Raw genomic sequence first — 20,704 nt, 5'->3', positions numbered from 1 at the left:
TATTGCTAACTAATTCTGCCAAAATGTCTAGGATATGTTAACATTCTAAACAACCATTGGCTTTTCCAATTCAATAATTCCTGGGCAGTGGTCTTGAAACAATCAAAAGGAATACATCTGGGCTAGATGACCATTGTCACAGTCAGACTATACAATATGTTAAATGGATTAGTCACATTCGCCTCAGATGAATGAATGCTACCAAGAGATGCCACAAACTGCAATTTTCACCAACTAACATTAGGAGGACAACTTCAGTGCTTATAACCTTAGTTTCTCTCTAAACTTAATAATTATTAGATCTTGATTTTTTGAACTTCAGGCAATGAAAATCTTGTTTTCGTTCAAGTCCTTTAGATCTTATTTCTTCCTGTTCATCAGCAGTTAAATCATTAGGTGCCAACTTCCACCTTTGGTCACTCCAACAATAATTTTTGTTTGCCCTTGATTAAATTACTTGCATGTGAATATGTAAGGTATTGTTAGTAAGTTTGCAATGACATCAAAATTGGTGGTGTAGTAGAAAGCGAGGAAGGTACAACAGAATCTTAATCAGATGGGCCCATGGTTCAAGGAGTGGTGGATAGAGTTTACCTTAGATAAATGAAAAGTGCTGCATTTTGGAAAGGCAAATCAGGGCAGGACTTATACACTTAATGGTAAGGTCCTGGGAAGTATTGTCGAACAAAGAGACCTTGGAGTGCTGGGTTATAGTTCCTTGAAAATAGAGTCACAAGTAGATAGGGTAGTGAAGAAAGAATTTGGTACACTTACCTTTATTGGTCAGTGTATTAGTTTGGGAGGAGACGGGAGGTCATGTTGTGGCTATACAGAAGATTGATTAGGCCACCTTTGGCATACTGTGTTCAATTCTGGTTTCCCTACTATAGGAAAGATGTTTTGAATTTTGAAAACGTTCAAAAAAAATTTATGAGGATGTTGTCAGGGTTTGAGCTAATCGGAGAGACTAAATAGTCTGGGATAATTTTCCCTGGAGTGTCCGAGGGAGTGGGATTACCTGATAGAAGTTTATAAAATCATGAGGGGCATGGATAAGATGATTAGCCAAGGTCTTTTTCCCGGAGCAGGGATGTCCAGAACTAGAGGGATGGGTTTAAGGAGATAGAGGAAAGATTTGAAAGAGACCTGAGGAGCAACTTTTTTCATGCAGAAGCTGGTGCAGGTATGGAATGAACTGTCAGAGGAAGTGTACAAATACAACTTTTAAAGGGGATCTGGATGTGTACATGAATAGAAGGGTTTAGAGTGATATGCAGGCAAATGGGACTAGATTAGTTTAGGATATCTGGTTGGCACAGATGAGTAGGACTGAAGTATCTGTTGCCATGCTATACATCTCTATGACTCTATCAGTTGTTGGCTTTGCAATCTCCCTTGATCTCAAGTTTTGTTCCCATATTTCTCCAACATTAAAACTGCTTCCTTCGAACTGTTCTCCCTTCATTCTAAATACTTGTTTTCCTTGAAGACCTCTCTATCATGTACAAGTCTGTACAGGACTTGAATACTGTTCCCATACTGTGTTGTTCACGTCTGAACAAGATCCATGATAAAGTTAGTTGTTTGAGAGGCATTCCCTTTCCTTTGAGTTCCCAGAATACCATCTACATTTCAAGTTTTCTTGTCCCTCTCTTGAATGTCTACTGCAACGACCATTGATTTTCTGAACATTTTTGCCTTGTTCCTTCTAAACATAAAAAGAAACATCTGATAATTCTCTTTTTTCCTTCCTATGCCTTCAATTGTATTGAGATTAAGGTGCATTGCATACGCAACTCATTCTTTCCCTCAAATCCAAAGCAGCTTGCCTCCCAGGGTCTTTCCTCTACAATCTTCAAGCTTCTAGAAATGTAAGCCTGATATTATTTAATCACTACCTCCTGACTAATTTTATTTTCTCTCCCACTTAATAAAAATTAATATACAATGCATCTTCAAAGACGTTGATGGTGCAGTGACAGTATCCCTACCTTTGTCCAGAAGGTCTGGGTTCAAGTCTCGTCTTCTCCAGAGGTATGTCATATCATCTTCGGTCAGGTTGATTGAAAATACCTATAATAAATTTCTCCCTTTGAGAGAATCAATTTGGTAGGTCTCCTTCTGCATTTACTGTTCAGAGTATCTTGGAATTGTTTCAAGGAATAATGTTTATTCCTGGTGCCACTGTCAGTTAGATCACAGTCCCCACAGGGCATAACTCACACAGCTGAATATAGCTGAAAGAATTATAAATTTCTGAAGGCTTTTTGATGGTAGGGAATCGTGGTTTGCTACTCTGAAAATAAACGGCCCGAATCGAGATTGCAGTGGAATGAAGAGCAGACATATTAGGTGGGTGCAACAGTCAATACATATCTCTATTGTCGAAAAGTGTGGCACTGGATAAGCAGAGCAGGTCAGCCAGCACCCGAGGAGCAGGAGAGTCAACATTCGGGCATAAGCCCTTCATCATTCCTGATTAATTTACTGCAGAAATAGCTGATACCATTACTTAAACAAATTGTAATGTCAGTTCTACGGTTCTTGCTCCCACATGGCAGAAACCTGCCTTTCTGTTATCGGTGTGACACGGGGAATTGGCACTAAAAACAGTTCATTGGATCAGAAGCATTTCAAATATTTCTATAAGTGTCTGAGGTGGATGGATCCAATCCAAACCAAAAGCAGAAATTGTTGGAAAAGCTCAGCAGGTCTGGCAGCACCTGTGGAGAGAAATCAGAGTTAATGTTTCAGGTCCCTTCTGGCATCTGCAGTCAATTCAGTTTTAAATAGATCTAATCCAATCTTACGTTTCTCTACAATGCAACTTTCACTTGAAGTGGGGATCTTGTGTAGACTTTTGTATCTCTTGTTGGAGTTTGCAATAGAATACAGTCATTAGATCGGAAATGTTTCTCTCTTCGCTGAAGCTGCCAGACCTTGCTGAGTGATTCCATCACGTTTTCTTTTGTCCTTATTTCAGATTTGCAGCATATGCAGCAGGTGACTTTTTTTTTGTGAGTGTTTGGACTTTGGGATAAGTACAAGATCCAGCTCGACATGATGTCCCTATGGTAGAGAAGTTTGTTTGTGCTCAATGCCTTGCCTCAGGATACAATAATGGGCACTTCAGTGGCATTTCAGAGGGTGCCAGTGAAAGCTATACCATATACAAGGCTGAGAAGCAAACCACATTAGTGAAAATTTAAATGGTTAAAAATGAGGTAAAGAAAATTAGGTGAAAATTATGGAAAATTATGGAAAACACCTTTGAGAGTTCCTTGTTCCCATGTTATATGTAATTACACACAATGGGAGGACAATAATTGAATCCTCCACTCTGTTACAATTAATAATTACTACAGCCAGACAGCTGAAAGGAGAGCAGATACCAGCCAGAATTTATTTAATATTTAAACAGCTCAGTGGATTAGTTTGGGAGAAGCAAAGTTACCAATATTCTTGATTTTGATTACTACTGTCACAACCCACTTGGTAAATCCACAAATACCTGAGCCCCACTCCTTCCAGAGGGCTGTTACAAAAATTCAAGGGTTAATCAAATTACTCAAAATCCACAGATTTTTCTGTTGGATAAACCCAGGTGAACAGAAATCACTAACCAACTTTCTGTACTTAACAAGAAACCACTACATAATGCAAAGAAATCATTACTTCACTGCAAGGAAAGAGAGAGATGCTGTAAGGATTGGCAGATGGAGTTTAATTTAGGTAAATGTTTGGGGCTGCATATTGGAAAGGCAAATCAGGGCAGGACTTACACTCTTAATGGTAAGGTCCTGGGGAGTGTTGCTGAACAGAGAGACCTTGGAGTGCAGGTTCATAGTTCCTTGAAAGTGGAGTCACAGGTAGATAGGATAATGAAGAAGGTGTTTGATATGCTAACCTTGGTTGGTCAGTGCATTGAGTATAGGAGTTGGGAGGTCATGTTGCAGCTGTACAGGACATTGGTTAGGCCCCTATTGGAATGCTATGTTCAACTCTGGTCTCCCTGCTAGAGGAAGGGAGTTGTGAAACTTGAAAGGGTTCAGAAAAGGTTTACAAGGATGTCGCCTGTGTTGTAAGGGTTGAATTATAGGATTGTTTTCCCTGGTGCGTCAGAGGCTGAGGGGTGACCTTATAGAGGTTTATAAAATCATGAGGGGCATGGATAAGGTAAATAGACAAGGTCTTTTCCCCAGGTAGAGGAATCCAGAACTAGAGGACAAAAGTGTAAGGTGAGGGGGAAAAGATTTTAAAGGGATGTAAGGGGCAACTTTTTCACGCAGATGGTAGTGTATGTGTGGAATGAACTGCAAGATGAAGTGGTGGAGGCTGGTATGATTGCAACATTTAAAAGGCACCTAGAAGGGTAAATGAATAGGAAGGGTTTAGAGGGATATGGTCCAAATGCTGGCAAATGGGACTAGATTAATGTAGGATATCTGGTCGGCATGGACGAGGTGGACCAAAGGAGCTGTTTCGTGACACCTCTGCTGTGACACCTCTCCATCAGCACTCCTCCCAAAAAGGCGCCTCACCACCACAAACATCTTCTTCACTACTCACAACAAATTACAATTCGTATTAATGTTCAACGCCGACTCTTTCAGACATAGAACACATTATGCTGTGCAATGTACATCTCTATGACTCTATAGAGGCTTTTGTATGACAGTTCATACAAAGACTGTCAACGTGCCCAGGAACCAAAGGGCAGTTGTCATACTGATCACTCCTGACCCACACTACTAGCCCTGGTTAAAAAAAACAATCAAAAGCCTGTCACTGTTACAGCAAAGCTGCCCCAAAATCACACATCCAGTCTTCTCCAGGATCTTTCTCCATCACTTGACCAATGCAACGATGTAAAACAACTCACAATGAGTTCCAGTAATTTGTTTAAAACTGCAACGTCTCCCTCCACAGTCTGCTTCGGTTTAAAGCAGGTGTCCTTTTCCCTTTTCGGTTCGCAGCAGGTTCTGCTGGTCAAATGATGGTGTGGACATTGCATAGGTCCATTTGATAATGCCTCTGTAGATGAACAGTCTGCCATTGCTCATTGCTGCCTCAAAAATGAAAAATGTGAGGAGTTGTCAGAGGACAGGAAATCCACCTTTAAGCTAAAGAAAGAATAGTAAGAAAGATGGAAGTTGAGGGTAGTGTTGCGGGCTGATGTGTTTCCAAAGGTATTGTAAATAGTTTTGGAACAATCAACAAAGCTTTGAGATGATTTTTGTTAATTCCACATCTCTCCCCCAACCCCATGCTATGTTTTGTTATTCCTGCAATGGTCAGAATTGACTAAATCCCACCAACCACACCAACAGTCTATATATGAGATGGAGTTACCTTTGACTTCTAACTGTCCCTTTTGTGCCCTGCACCATCACAAATGACACATTTGGGAAAGAATGCACCTTCCTCTGTGAGAATATTACATATGCATTCAATTATATGACATAGCTATCCTTATAAAACAAGGTATCAATTAATTCTCATTCCAGAGGAGAACTGTTGTTATGTATCTGGTATAAAGCTACATGCATTTCCTGTCCACTGCACTTCATAATTTATCATTGGACGACATTGATCGGGGGTGCAGGACAGTATAATTGTGGGTGTGAATTTGGAATAATGTGAAGTATGGCAATAATTAAGAATAACAATGCCTTATATATAGACTCCCATTTCTCTCAGGAGTGTTAGCTTTTGAATATTCTGCAGATCAGAGTTCTGATTACATTAGATACTACAGAATATACCTTAATGAGAATTTAATGGATCTGGAATTCCATCTTGTGTGCAACTAAAGGATAGATTTACCCCAGCCAGACACAGCTAGTTACTGACTAATGAGGCCATGCTACTGACCCATTTCTATCAAGATGTGAAACAGCTCTTTGTGCTGAATCAGAAACATAGAACTAAGCTGCTGTGACACCTCTCCAACAGCACTCCTCCCAAAAAGGGGCCTCACCACTACAAACATCTTCTTCATTACTCACAACAAATTACAATGCGTATTCATGTTCGATGCTGACTCTTTCACTTTATGCTGTGCAATGCAACCAACTCTGTCTGCCCAACTGAGACGGCTGAGGTAAGCTGGGTATCATTGTACTGATAGTACTGAGGGAGCTGAGTGAACAATGGGATCAGGCATCAGTGTCCCCGCTCCTTCTGATCCAACCAAAACCAGTGCCATGGCTGCCTGGTTTAATTTATTATAACAGTCTGAAGAAGAGTCCTGAAGCACCACTGCTTAGGACACCAATGGTCAAACATGGAAATTGTGATGGGCTTTTGTGCCATTGCAGGAATAGCCTGATTTCAAACTTTAGAAAAAAAATCATTCCCTCAACTGTTCCTTCGCGGGGTGCTCTCTGCTTATTGTCCCCAGTCTGATATGGCTTCAAGCTCTTCCATCTGTGAGTGCAGGCTATCCTTTTTCAGTACTGAGTTGGAATACTCTGAGGCAAGTAGTGGGCAAAAGATGTCTTCTCACTGTTGTCTGTCCATCACCCAATCAATTTTATTTCCAATCTGTTACAAATGTTTCAAAAGGGCACATGCAGATGTGCTTTTCAGACACCGCTCTTGTGTTTCACCTTCTGTTACACATACAAAATAATCTGCAAGGTTTTGACCTTCAGCTTGAAGCTGACAAGAACATGCCAACCTATAAAAGAGCACTTGATTAGATTTCAAACTTGGAAAGGATAAAGTCGTTATTTACTCAGTAACAATTACTTGTACCTTTTTAAAAAATGCACCTTCCTCTGTGAGAATATTACATGTGCATTCAATCATATAACATACCTGTCCTTATAAAACAAGTATCAATTACTTCTCATTGCATAGCAGAATTGTTGGTATATTTATCTGGTATAAATCTGCGTGCAATTCCTGTCCACTGTGTTTCATAATTTATGATTTTGTAGATCATAAGTTGTAAAAATGCATGACTCAAGTTTTGTCTATTTGAAAAACAGATGTAAACATAATTGAAGAGTCAGGATAGGTAGACATCAAATGCAGTGATTTCACTTAGGGAGGTATGAGCAAGGATGTATTAAGCACACGCAACTACAATGAAGTATGTTAGAAGAGCAAAGCAAATCTATAAGTTAAAGAGTTAATTAAATCGATTAAATTGTTCTGAAGGTTTTTCAAAATCATTTTATCTTTGTTTTCTTCGTAAATGAAATGTTGAAACAAAGTTTGTTGCACTTGAAGACATAGAGTCACACAGCATGGATCATTAAATATTTCACAATAACATTACTAAATGAAATGTTATTATTACAGAATTGTTATGATGACATTTGGCCCACCATGTCTGTACCAGCTCTCCAATGAGCATTGTGACTTTGAGCCTTTTACTTACCTTTTCTCCATACCCTCGCACATTGTTCATAGAGTCATATGAATAATGACTCCATAGACCCTTCAGCCCAACCAGTCCATGCCAACCACAATCCCAAACTAAATTAATCCCACAAAGGCTGCATCTCAAATAATTACCGAACACCTCTCTTGAATATCTCAATTGAATCTGCATCCAGGCAGTATATTCCAGGCCACATTGTGGGAGAATTTTATTCTTCATCACAAAACATTTACAAATCATTTTAAATCTGTGCCCTCTGGTTTCAATCCTTTTATGAGCAGAAACTGTTTCTCCCTCTCTGTGCTATCCAAACCTCCTTGCTCTTGTTCTCTATGTCTCATTTAATAAAGTCCAGAGTACCTCATGCTTTATTAACTGCTCTCTTCCTCTGTCCTGCTGCATTCTCTGCTCCTGTACCCTTTATCTTATATTGTCTGTTCTATGTTCTTCTGACCAAAATGTATCACCCCACACTTCTAAAACTCAATTATAAGCTATCGTGATGCTATTTAAAGAAGATGAGCACGACCGATCTCATAGTTTCCGTATCAAAATATACTCCTCAATTAACACACCCAGATGCAGATTTTCTGTCCATTTATTTCATTGCTGTTTATGTGACGCTGCTATGAGCAAATTGGTGGCCAAATGTGTCCATGCCACAACAGGAGCTACACTTTCAAAGTAGTTCATTGGCGAAATAACATTTCAGAATAAAACAGAATGTAAAGAGCATTTATGAATACAGTGAAAAAGAAGGGAGTATCTAAAGAAAATGTTAGTCCTTTAGAAGCAGAAACAGGTTAAATGATTGTGGAGAAGAAGGAAATAGTAAAAGCATTGAACAAATATTTAGTGTCTGTTTTTACAGCAAAAGATTCAAAATTCATTCCAGATACAGATAATAAATAGGGGCTAAGAAGTATGAGGAAATTACTATACCTGGCACATCAGAAGATAGTTGTGGTTGTTGAAGGAAAGTCATCTCAGGATATCCCTGCAGGAATTCCTTGGGGAAGTGTCCTAGGCTCAGCCATCTTCAGCTGCTTCATCAATGATCTTCCCTCCATCATTACAGGGATATTTGCTGTTGATAGTACAATGTTCAGCACCATCTGTGCCTCCACAGACACTGAAGCAGTCCATGTTCAAATGCAACAAGACCTGGACAATATCCCAGCTTGGGCTGGCAAGGGGCAAGAAGCATTCACGGTAGACAAATGCCAGGCAATGAGAGATTATCTAAACATCACCTCTTAACATTCAGTGATGACCACTATCAACAGCCTGGGCCTTACCATTGACCAGAAACTCAACTGGACTCACCATATAAATACAGTGGAAACACGAGCAGGTCAGAGGCTAGGAGTACTGCAGTGAGTAAGTCACCTCCTGATCCCCCAAAGCATGTCCACTATCTGCAAGGCACAAGTCAGGAGCATCACGGCATATTCTCCACTGGGAGAAAGTGAGGACTGTAGATGCTGCAGATCAAGTTCGAGAGTGTGGTCCTGGAAAAGCACAGCAGGTCAGACAGCATCCGTGGAGCAGGAGAATTGACATTTCGGGCATAAGCCCTCACTCCTGCTCCTTGGATGCTGCCTGACCTGCTGGGCTCCCCCCATATTCCCCACTGGCCTGGATATGTAAGGTTCCAACAAAACTTAAGAAGCTTGATACCACTTAAGATAAAAGCAGCCCACTTGATCGGCATCACATACACAAACGTTCACTCCATCTATCACTATAGCACTGTGTACTATCTACAAGATATACTGCAGAAATTCACTGAAGCTCCTTAGACAGCACCTTCCAAAACCACAACCATTTCCATCTAGAAGGACAAGGGTGCAGATACATGGTTATACCCCCTCCAAGTCACTGTATCGTCGTTCCTTCACTGTCCCTGGGTCAGAATCCTCCCTAAAAGCATTGTGGATCCAGCTACAGCACATGGACTGCAGTAGTTCAGGAACCATCTTCCCAAGGGCAACTAATTTCATATCTCAAGTGTGAATTTAAAAAAAAAGAAAAATATTGTATCAGAGAAACCTGAGGGACTAAAATTTGCCAAATACTTGGGTCTTGGTGGCTTAAATCCTGGGGTTCTAAAAGCAGAGATATTGGATGCACTAGACATGATTTTCCAAAATTACGTGGAGTTAGGAACAGTTCCATCAAATTAAAAATTGGTAAATGTTACATCACTTTTTCGGGAAGGCAGGAGAGAAGAACATGGAACTACAGGCCAATTCACAGAAACCTTAGTTGTTGAGAATCTGATGGAATCTATTACTGAGTTTTTAACGGTACATGTTTAAAAGTACAGACTGATAAGAACAAGTCAACATGGTTACTAAAGGGCAATGCTGTTTGACAAATATATTGGAGCTTTTTGAGAATGTAACTAGTAAGATAAATAAAGGGGGAAACCATTAAAACCAGTATATCTGGTTTTGCAACGGTCATGCGATAAAGTGCTGTACAATGTATTAGTAGCCAAAATAGGACACATAAAATTGGGGAAAACATTAGCATGGATAGATGATTGTTTAAAGGACAGAAAACAGACAGCGAGCATAAACTTGGCATTTTTAAGTTGTCAAGTAATAGGTAGTGGATCGCCATAAGGGCTGTCCTCAGTTGTTGACAATTCATGTAAATGACTAAGAAGAAAAGGCAGAGAGTCATTTCCACTGATGATACAAAGCCAGGTGGAAATTAAGCAGTGAGGAGGACACAACAAGAGAAGTAGACAGGTTAGGTAAATTGACACAATGTAGTGAAATGTAGATGTTGTACAGTATCATGTTAAATTACACACTCACTCATCATCTAAGGAGATAAGTGAAAATATTTTCGCAAATTTGTGACTATTGATGTTCAAAGGGTTTGTATGTACTCATTCAAGGAATACCAATGGTGCTTCAAGAAATTAAGAAAGCGACTGGCAGGTTGGCCTTAATTGCAAGGATATTGGAGCACAGTCTTACGACAACTGTCCTTGGTTTTGGCATGGTCACATCTGGAGTACGATATGCAGTTTCAGCCTTCACATTTAAGAACACATATACTAACAATGGAGGCCACAAACACAGCTCACCAAATTAATCCCTGGCATGAGGCAGGGCTGAGGGGATGGGGGGAATGGGGGGTGGGGGGCAGGGGGTGTGTGGTGGTATTTGGGAAGGTGAACGGATTGAATCCATATTCTCAGGAGGTGACCTCACTGAAATGTATAACAAAAGGTTTGATAAAAATGTCATCAAGGGATTTTGTTTTGGTGAGGGAGATTAACATGTGGGCTGGGGTTTTAGTGGGGACAGGTTCAGATTGAGGAAACTATCAACTGGGACTGAGAGACGGAGATATTGCTTCACTCAAAGTGTTGTGAGTCTTTGGAATTCCCCGCCTCCATTACTTACGACAGTTAGGGGTAGGACGAACAGATTTTATAACTGAAGTGGGCACATAGTGGAGTTGAAGTATAAAACCTGCTGAGATTGTATCGAATGACACAGTAGGCAAGACAAGCTTTATTGTCAATGCCTGGTTCCAACTCTTGTGTTCCTGCATATAAATAGAACTCCTTTTGTTTAGCCATGCTGGCACAATGGTTTTACAGCATGCTAGCTGAGCAACTACTAAAAGATACACTACTAAACTTCCATATCCGCCACAGATTCACCTGCACCTCCACACACATCATCTATTGCATCCTCTGCACCCGATGTGGCCTCCTCTATATTGGGGAGACAGGCCGCCTACTTGCGGACCGTTTCAGAGAACACCTCTGGGACACCCGGACCAACCAACCCAACCACCCTGTGGCTCAACACTTCAACTCCCCCTCCCACTCCACCAAGGATATGCAGGTCTTTGGACTCCTCCATCGCCAGACCACAACAAAACGACGGTTGGAGGAAGAGCGCCTCATCTTCCGCCTAGGAACCCTCCAACCACAAGGGATGAACTCGGATTTCACCAGTTTCCTCATTTCCCCTCCCCCCACCTTGTCTCAGTCAAATCCATCAAATTCAGCACCGCCTTCCTAACCTGCAATCTTCTTCCTGACCTCTCCGCCCTCACCCCAGTCTGACCTATCACCCTTACCTTGACCTCTTTCCACCTATCACATTTCCGACGCCCCTCCCCCAAGTCCCTCCTCCCTACCTTTTATCTTAGCCTGCTGGACAAACTTTCCTCATTCCTGAAGAAGGGCTTATGCCCGAAACGTCGATTCTCCTGTTCCCTGGATGCTGCCTGACCTGCTGCGCTTTTCCAGCAATACATTTTCAGCTCTGATCTCCAGCATCTGCAGACCTCACTTTCTCCTACTAAAAGATATATGCTTCTTAAAGGGAGTAGCGGGTGGCGTTCTTAATGTGGATGGGAAACCCAGTAAACTCTGCCCCTCTACAATTTAACTCACCCATCTTATTGTCACCAAAATATTTTCCAGTACAGTTGCAGTTGAGAAGTGTGGCTGGACCTTGAGAAGGGTGATGGTGAAAAAGGGTCATGGAAGAATAAACACCACCCATAGTATTTCTCACCATTGCCCTTCTCATCTGGTGCCTGTCACATTGTCTCATCTTCCAATGGTGCATGACCAAGAGCATCTCAACAGCCAGAGCCATCCTTTGCTGAGGCCACAGCATGTACCATGTCGAAGTAACAGAAAAAAAAAGGAAGGATAAAGCTTTGGAGTTGAATGAGAGATTGCACATCAATGTGTGAGAAATTACATTCTGATAATTTCTGTTTCTTTATTCAGTGTCGTTAAATATTATTAATTTTCACCACTATCTTCCTGTCGTCTCTGCTCATGGGAGGTGGAAAAGTGGCTTTCGTAATCCTTCTACTGGTCCAGGCATTGCTGTTGAACAATGTTGTACAGGCCTCAACAAACTAGAAGCATTTGGGAGACAGTGGTTAGTGAATGCTGAAGGGTATCATCAGCATGTTTATGGCCCCATCAGTTACCCATCTGGTGGCAATGAGATATTCATTGCAGTGCACTTTGGAGCCAGACCGAGTGCACATTCTGACTGTGATTAACGTGACCAAAGTTGACATTGCTGCTGCCCTGTTCCATCAATGTCATGCCTAATGATTTTGTGGGTTGTTGACTGTGAGATCCTGATGGATCTGGAAGAAAGGACGTTGGTAGTAGTAATAGAGGAGAATGGGCTGTGATGGTGACTTTGACAGCCACTGGTGCTGAAGTCTCCAGACCCAGCAGGTTGCAGGTTCTCTTCCAGCCAGTATCTGTGAACGTCTGACAAGGTAACCCAAATGTCTTGCTGCAATCAAGGAAACAGACTGTAGATCCTGATTTGTTTGTAGTATCTCTTGTAAGCTGCAGATCTCTGTACGGCTATAGCTCTGCAGCCAATAGTCAGCTCCTGGTATGGCTGTTGGCCGCCCATCTTGCTTATCATCTGAGGTCCCCACTACAGCAACATGAGCAATGCTCATTCTCCTAGCATACAGCAAACCTCCGAAGAGTAGTAAACAATGTCACAGCCTGTTAGTACTGTGAACAGACCATCTCCTATGGGCAGGTCAGGAAACAACTGTGCATTACTGAGTACTTAATTGCATTCTTCTGCTAGATTGATATTGAATTTCAGAATGACCAGATTCCACCGGGTTGTAGATGTTGTCAATTATATCCCAAGGGCATTGAGTAGCCCAGCTGAAAATGCTTCACTTTATAAGAATCGTAGTTTCTCTGTCCTAAATGTGCCTCTTATTTGTGATGAGCTACACAACCTTTTGCATGTGAATTCATAACATGTTGGGACCTGCATTGAGACCTGTTTTTTTTAAGCGGCTCATCCCTATTTCAACAACAAGGGAATGCAGGAAGGTGATGAGGGATGCATGTCAATGTTCTTCCTAAACTGTGTGGTCGCACTGCAATCCAGAATATATCGCACCATGCAATAAACACGCTGTGCATGAACAAAGACTCAATGCCAATTGCTCTTATTGCTATGGCCAGTCTTTGTACAAACACCAGCACAGCAGGGCAGCACTGCAACACACATAAAGACAAATCTAATAGCAGAGCAAGTCACTGAGATGCTCAGAGTATGACACCTTGGTAGGTCCTAATGTGTCTTAACAGCCTGATTCAACAAAGACGAAGACTTCTGTTGGAACCTAATGGAGTGTTTCTTTGTCCTGTTGGTGTGAGAGGAAATAATCCATGAGGGACCTACACCAAGTTTTCCACATGTCCTCGGATCAAGGTTCTTGTTACTAGTGGTCAGTTGGAAGACAGAGTCAAGACAATTTTTAAAAAAACCTTATATTTCTGTCAGCTCCGCAACTAAATAGCCTTTAATCCTTTCAAGATAGTAGTGTATATATTTTGCAACCATCTCCATCCAGATGGTTTCCCTTAAGACCTGCTGCCCTTCAGTTAATCTTCCATGTTGACTTGTCTGGATGCCTGGTGAGGCAAAGGAAAGTTTACGGATCATCCAGCAGTTGGACCTTCGAACAGGCTGGAGCTTGGAATCAGTTGAGCCACTTTTGTGTCTTAACACATAATGAAGCATCGGACTCTATTGATATCACATCCACTTGGTGCACATCTGGGAGAGGCACCCACAGCCTTCATAGTTGGCGCACACTCGGCTATCTTTACGGCAGCACCTCAAAGATAATCATTTGCTTCTGAAGTAGTCAAAAGCTGATAAATCCTCTGGTATTGCTCAGCAACATCAGGCCTTGCATGCACACTGCATATTCGGACTTTGAAATGCACTGCACGTCTCACCACATATCAATTCCACGATTAGCTATTGAGTGGGTGTCTCAAGATTGCTGATAGAGGAATGGCATGGATAGATGCATGGCTCTGTTTCCAGAGCTAAAGAAAGGTCATTCACCTGGTCTGCAACATCTGGCAGAGAGAGAACAATCCCAGTAATTGTGGTGTGTTCCAGCAGCATTCTACCCCAATCATGTATTTTGTAACTATTTTATGCAGAATGTAGTAGCTGATGAACAGGGTAAAGAATATTGGAAACATTAAGAAAGAAAAGGTATATACATAATGTTTTCAAAAATGAACTGAAGGTGCAAGTGCTTTTACATTTACATTCTCAGTTGTCAGTGCAAATTTAAGCTGAAGAACAAAACTGCCAAACTGCAGTAGGTGGTAAGAACGCCAACAAGAGAGGAAAACCTACTTGACTTTATCCTCATCAATCAATCTATCAGATTCATCTGTTCACATCACTTACAACCTCATGATTATTGTGAAGAAGCTCTGTCTTTGCACTGTTTCTCATGATACGTAGCACTGTACCACATCAACGTTGTGTCATATATATTCAGACCATGGCTAATGGCTCAAGACTTGGGATCGATAAGGTATGGCGGGCCTCTTCTTGAGGTCCCAGACATTATAGATATGAGTTTTCAAACAACTGGACTCATTTCATATGATATGAGGAAATGCCTGAAGACTCGAGATGCTGAAATGGCTATGGGCCGTGATTAATTCCTGGTTGCATTACTGAGGATCTGTGCTCCAAAAGTAATGGTGCCCCCTAACAAGCCTTTCCCAGTACAGCTACAAAACTGGCATCTACCCAACAAAGTGGAAAGTTGCCCGGGTATGCCAGGTTTTCAGAATAAAGCAGCCAATTTGTCTGGCACCCTATCCACCACGCTAAATGTTCACCTCCTCTAACACACCCACAGGGTGGCAGTAGTGAGTACCATCCACAGGACACATTTCAGCAACTTCCCAAGCTTCCTTCAGCAGCTCCTCCCAAACCCACAGCCGCCAATACCTTGTAGGACAAGGGAAACCAGTGTGTGGAAGCGGCATGGGCCTGAAGTTCCCCTCCTGGGTCACAGATCATCCTGGTCAGGTCGTTCTGCATCAAAATCCTGGAACTATCTCCCTAACAGCATTGCTGGTACACCTTATCCACAAGGACTACATTGATTCACCACCTTCTTCAGAGCAATGATGGAAGGGCAGTCAATTTTCCCCTACTCATTAACTCTAACCTGTAGCCACGTCCAGTCTATAAATGAGAAAGGATATCAACGCAGCCACCCTCAGTGTCCTGAAGAACCGAGACATTGGATAGTGTTTCCTCCTGGCAATGGCTTTTACATGGTAATTGGCTACTTCAGTCTCCTGATCCTACAGACAGGATTCACGTATTGAATGATAGGTTAAAGGAAGCCAGAAACACGCTATGATATTTCAATGTGCTAGTTGCCCTACAGGAAGCAGGTGCCAAGTAAGTTTGTTCCTGGGAATGCAGGATATAGTGCTGTGGGGGATGCTAAAGACAATTGATGATTGCTGATTTAGGAAACGTCCATCTCATTGCTTGTATTGCAATTCAGCTTTATACAGTTACTACACCAATAGTCTGCATGTGGTGAGGGATTGTTTGTGTTATCAGCACTTTGACAGCACTCTGAAATGTTAGCTCACCTTATTTGCCTCTTCCGGTTTAGATATCTCAGTCGTGACTCCAATCGCATGCTAAGTTCTTAAAGGCACGGACCACTTCAGTTACAGAAATTGAACTCTTCATAAATTCTTCCCAAAGTTAAACTCTAAATGTGTCATATGTCCTGAAATGCCAAAATACAGAAAGATAACTCAGGAACAAATTGTTCACCACTTCACATTCACTAATTTTAATTAGTAAAATCACATCTGAAGTGTGCATATTTTAAAACACAAGAGCAACATTTCTCACACTGTAGTGACACAGTTCGGAAGAAGTGGCAACCTCGGATTTGGAAATTGTTTCTAAGAGATTGGTGCTACTTTTCGCTGAGTGTTCAGGATTGCCATCTAGTGGTGTGACGAGGTACTCCAGCTCTGCTGCAACAGAATCACAGTGTAATGAGTTAAAAATCATACAACGCCAGGTTATAGTCCAACAGGTTTATTTGGAAGCACTAGCTTTCGGAGCGCTGATCCTTCATCAGGTGGTTGTGGAGTTTAAGATCGTAGGACACAGAATTTATAGCAAAAGTTTACAGTGTGATGTAACTGAAATTATATATTGAAAAAGACCCAGATTTTTATTAAGTCTCTCATCTTTTAGCATGTGCCTGTCAATTTCAGTTTTTTCATATTCCAGAACTTTGGCTGGAAGTTAGGCTGACTAGTATTTGAGGCATTTGTCACCTCAGTGAGGGGTCAGGGCTCCATGTCGTTGAGGGCACTGGGTCCTGCAGAAGTAGTGAGGAGCATTTGTGTTCCAAGTCTTGAGAATGTCAGATCTAGTCCTTGGGGTGAGGAGATGTCAGGTCAGGTATGGTTCCAATGTGGATGGGCTTGTCTGATGTGGTTGGGTCAAAAGCTGGGTCAATACCTACCTGACAATGTGGAAAATTGCCCAGATATGTCCTGCACATAAAAAGCAAGACAAATCTAACTAGGGCCAATTATCACTCTGTCAGTCTACTCTCAATCATCCTAAAGTGATGGAAGAGGCTGTTGACAGTGCTATCAAATGTCACTTGACTATAAATTGCTCACGGAGGTAGTTCAGCTGGGCCTATCCAGCAACTAAGCTCATTATAGCCATTGAGTGGGGCCTTCTTGTGGAATAAGTGGTAGTGTCCCTACCCCTGGACTGAGAGGTAAGGGTTCAAGTCCAAAAGTAATAAATTACATCTCTGAAAAGGTTGATTAGAAAAATAAGTTAAATAATAACTATTTTTTAAAATTACTGCCTTAGCTCAAACATGTATGAAAGATTAAACTTCAAAAGGGAAGCGAGGGGGACTGCTTTTGACATTAAGGCAGTCTCTGACTGAGCATAGCATTGATAGTCTCTAGAAAAAACTAGAATCAATTGCAATGAGGTGGAAATGCCTCCATTGATTAGGGTTGTACGGAGCAAAGGACGATTGTTGCTGTTGGAGGTTAATCAGCCCAGCTCCAAGATATCTCTGCAGGAGTTCCTCAGGGTAGTGTTCTAGGCCCAACCATCTTCAGCTGTTTCATCAATGTCCTTTCCTGCATCATAAGATCATAAATGGGGATGTTTTCACTGATGATTGTACAATATTCAGGTTCATTTGCAACTCCTCAGATATCGAAGCAGTCCATGTAAAATGCACTAAGACCTGGCAAGTAATATTTGCACCACGCAAGTGCTAGTCAATAACCATCTTCAATAAGAGAGAATCTAACCATCACTCCTTGACATTCATTGGCCTTACTGTCACTGAATTCTGCTACTATCAGTAACTTTACCTTTAATGAGAAACTGAACTGGAGCAGCCATAGAAATCCTGTGGCTACCTTCAGTTCTGTCTATCCTTTACAAGGTGAAAGTCAGGACTATGGTGGAACACTCCCTACTGGGGAATGCAGATTCAACAACACAAAAGTAGTTCAGCAGGAGTTCATCCAGGACAAAGCAACCATCTTTGATTAACACCACATCTACCACCTTCAATATTCAATGCGTGCGCCATTTTGACTTGGAAATATACCATTGTTCCTTGACTACTGCTTGGTTAAAATTCTAGAACTCTTTCCCCACAACTGCACTATGGATACACCTATACCCCAAGGACTATAGTGCTTCAGGTAGGCATCTTGGTTTCCCCTTCTCAAGGACATTTACAGAGATTAAATAAATATTGCCTAGCAGCACCCCTCACATTATGTAAATAAATGTTTAAATATGTAAATATAGGATGTTGTTCCATGCCAATGACAAATCTACAAGAGCGCACACATTTTCAGCTTTTTCTGGACCCTGTTCATTGTTGAGCTTCCTTCTCTGAAGTTAAAAATCGCACAACACCAGGTTATAGTCCAACAGGTTTATTTGGAAGTACTAGCTTTCGGAGTGCTCATCCTTCATCAGGTAGTTGTGGAGCAGGATCATAAGACACAGAATTTATAGCAAAAGATCTGAGTGTCATGCAACTGAAATGATGTATTGAACAAACCAAGATTGCTGTTAAGTCTTTTATCTTTTAGAATGGTTGCTGGTTTCAGTTCATTAATAATGATCTCAGAACTTCTTTCCAGTCGCATTCTCAAGATAACAAGGTGTTTTAAAAAAAGGTTCCAGCTCAGCTCAGACAATGCATGAAAGGTGTAAGGTTAGAGTCTGTCTGTATCTCAATCTTGAGCCAGAGTGGTTCTATTTCCAAAGTAAGAATTTATGAAATGTTGCATGGATTGACTGCCTGTGGATTGTATGCTTTTTGAATAAAATGGAATAGATCTGCAATTACAATTCTGCAAATGCAAATTCACCCCATAGACTTATATGTGTCTCTGCATGCATGTGAGGGAGAGAGAGAGTGTGTGTGTGGGAGGAGTGTGAGTGTGTCATAGAGTCATAGAGACAGACAGCATGGAAACAGACCCTTCAGTCCAACTTGTCCATGCTGACCAGATATCCCAACCCAATCTAGTCCCACCTGCCAGCACCCGGGCCATATCGCTCCAAACCCTTCCTATTCATATACCCATCCAAATGCCTTTTAAATTTGCAATCGTACCAGCCTCCACCACTTCTTCTGGTAGCTCCTTCCATAAACATACCACCCTCTGCATGATAAAGTTGCCCCTTCGGTCTCTTTTATATCTTTCCCCTCTCACCTTAAACTTATGACCTCTAGTTGTGGACTCCCCCACCCCAGGGAAGATACTTTGTCTATTTATCCTATCCATGCCCCTCATGATTTTATAAACTTCTATAAGCTCACTGCTCTACTCCGATGCTCCAGAGAAAACAGCCCCAGTCTGTTCAGCCTCTCCCTATAGCTCAAATCCTCCAACCCTGGCAACACCCTTGTAAATCTTTTCTGAATCCTTTCAAGTTTACAACATCTTTCCAATAGGAAGGATACCAAAATTGCATGGAGTACATGAGAGTGTGTGTTTGTGTGTGCACATGCTTGGTAGAGTGTGCTCGTGAGTGTGATGGAGTATAAGCCTAAGAGAGGGTGTGTGCGTGAGTGAGAGTATGGGGGGTGTATATGTGTGTGTGTCTGAGAGAGATCATGTGTTTGAGAGAGGGTCTGCGTGAGTGTGTGAGTATGTATGGGTATGTGTGTATGTGTGCTCATGTGTGAGTGTGTGTGAGAGTGTATAGTGTTGTGGGGTCACCTGTAGTGTAACATGAACTTAAGGTCCCGGTTGTGGCCATCCCCATGGATACCGAACTTGGCTATCAGCCTCTGCTTGGCCATTCTGCATTGTTGCATATCCCGAAGTCCGCCTTGGAAGATGGTCACCTGAAGATCCGAGGCTGGATGTCCCTGACCGCTGAAGTGTTCTCTGATTGGGAAGGAACAGTCCTGTTTGTTGATTATTGCATGGTGTCCATTCATCAGTTGGAAGAAGTAACTTGATAGGTTCAGCTTCTGCTGTACTGAATCCCTTTGTGCTTGATTTTTTTTCTGGTGTAGAATAGATTTAAATCACTCTCTTATTGGGTGCAGTTATCTCAGATCAGATCAGTCCCAGCATTGATCTCAACCAGTCTTAAGAAGAAAGTACAGCTTATGAAATCTGACTAAAACACAATGTTTGAATACTGGTAAGGATGGATTCAATAATACTCGAGAGAAATGCAAAAAATACACTCAGAAAGATAAGGATAAACAATGATTTATTTCTTGATTTTGATTGAATCAGATCTGTTTTGTAGCTTTGGTGACCGGTTGGGATCAAAGAATATGGCCTTTGCAGTGGTTGTAACAAGGTTAGCCAGGTGGACCTCTTAGCATATGAGTTCCCTGATTGGGGCTGTTAATCTGGTCCAATTAGAGAGCCCTGGCTGACAGGTATAAACAGGAGTGTCAGAGGTTCTGTTCACTCAGAAAGCTGGCTCTGAGGGAGCTCGAGCAGTGTGAAGTACTAAGCACATGTAAATAAAGAGTGACTTGGTGACAAGATAGCGGCCGCTGTCTTATAAAAGCAAATCTACAGGAGAAAGCACAGCAGATGGTAGGAAAAATGAACAGTGATACTGAATCAGTACCATATCCTAATAAAGTACCTAGGTATCTTAGCATACTTTTAAAAGTGAAGCTCAGTCTGTCCAGATCAGCATATTTATATGAATAGTAAGTAACAGAGGATTTAATCTGAGTACTTCTGCAAGATGAGAGGGACTCACAACCAAAGATGTGTATGTGGTGGGGTAGATGGAATCAGACACCTAGTGGGACCGGCTACACCTAAGCGTGACATGAAGGCAGTGGAGACTGGTTATGATATTAGCTGTCGACGAAGGAAAATGACGTACCTCTTGTGCCTGGCATGCAGCACTA

This window comes from Chiloscyllium plagiosum, unplaced genomic scaffold (assembly GCF_037043375.1).
Source record: "Chiloscyllium plagiosum isolate Xiang-an unplaced genomic scaffold, Cpla_swu_hap1 HiC_scaffold_18, whole genome shotgun sequence".
In the NCBI taxonomy this organism is placed as follows: domain Eukaryota; kingdom Metazoa; phylum Chordata; class Chondrichthyes; order Orectolobiformes; family Hemiscylliidae; genus Chiloscyllium; species Chiloscyllium plagiosum.
This window is presented reverse-complemented; position numbering follows the sequence as displayed.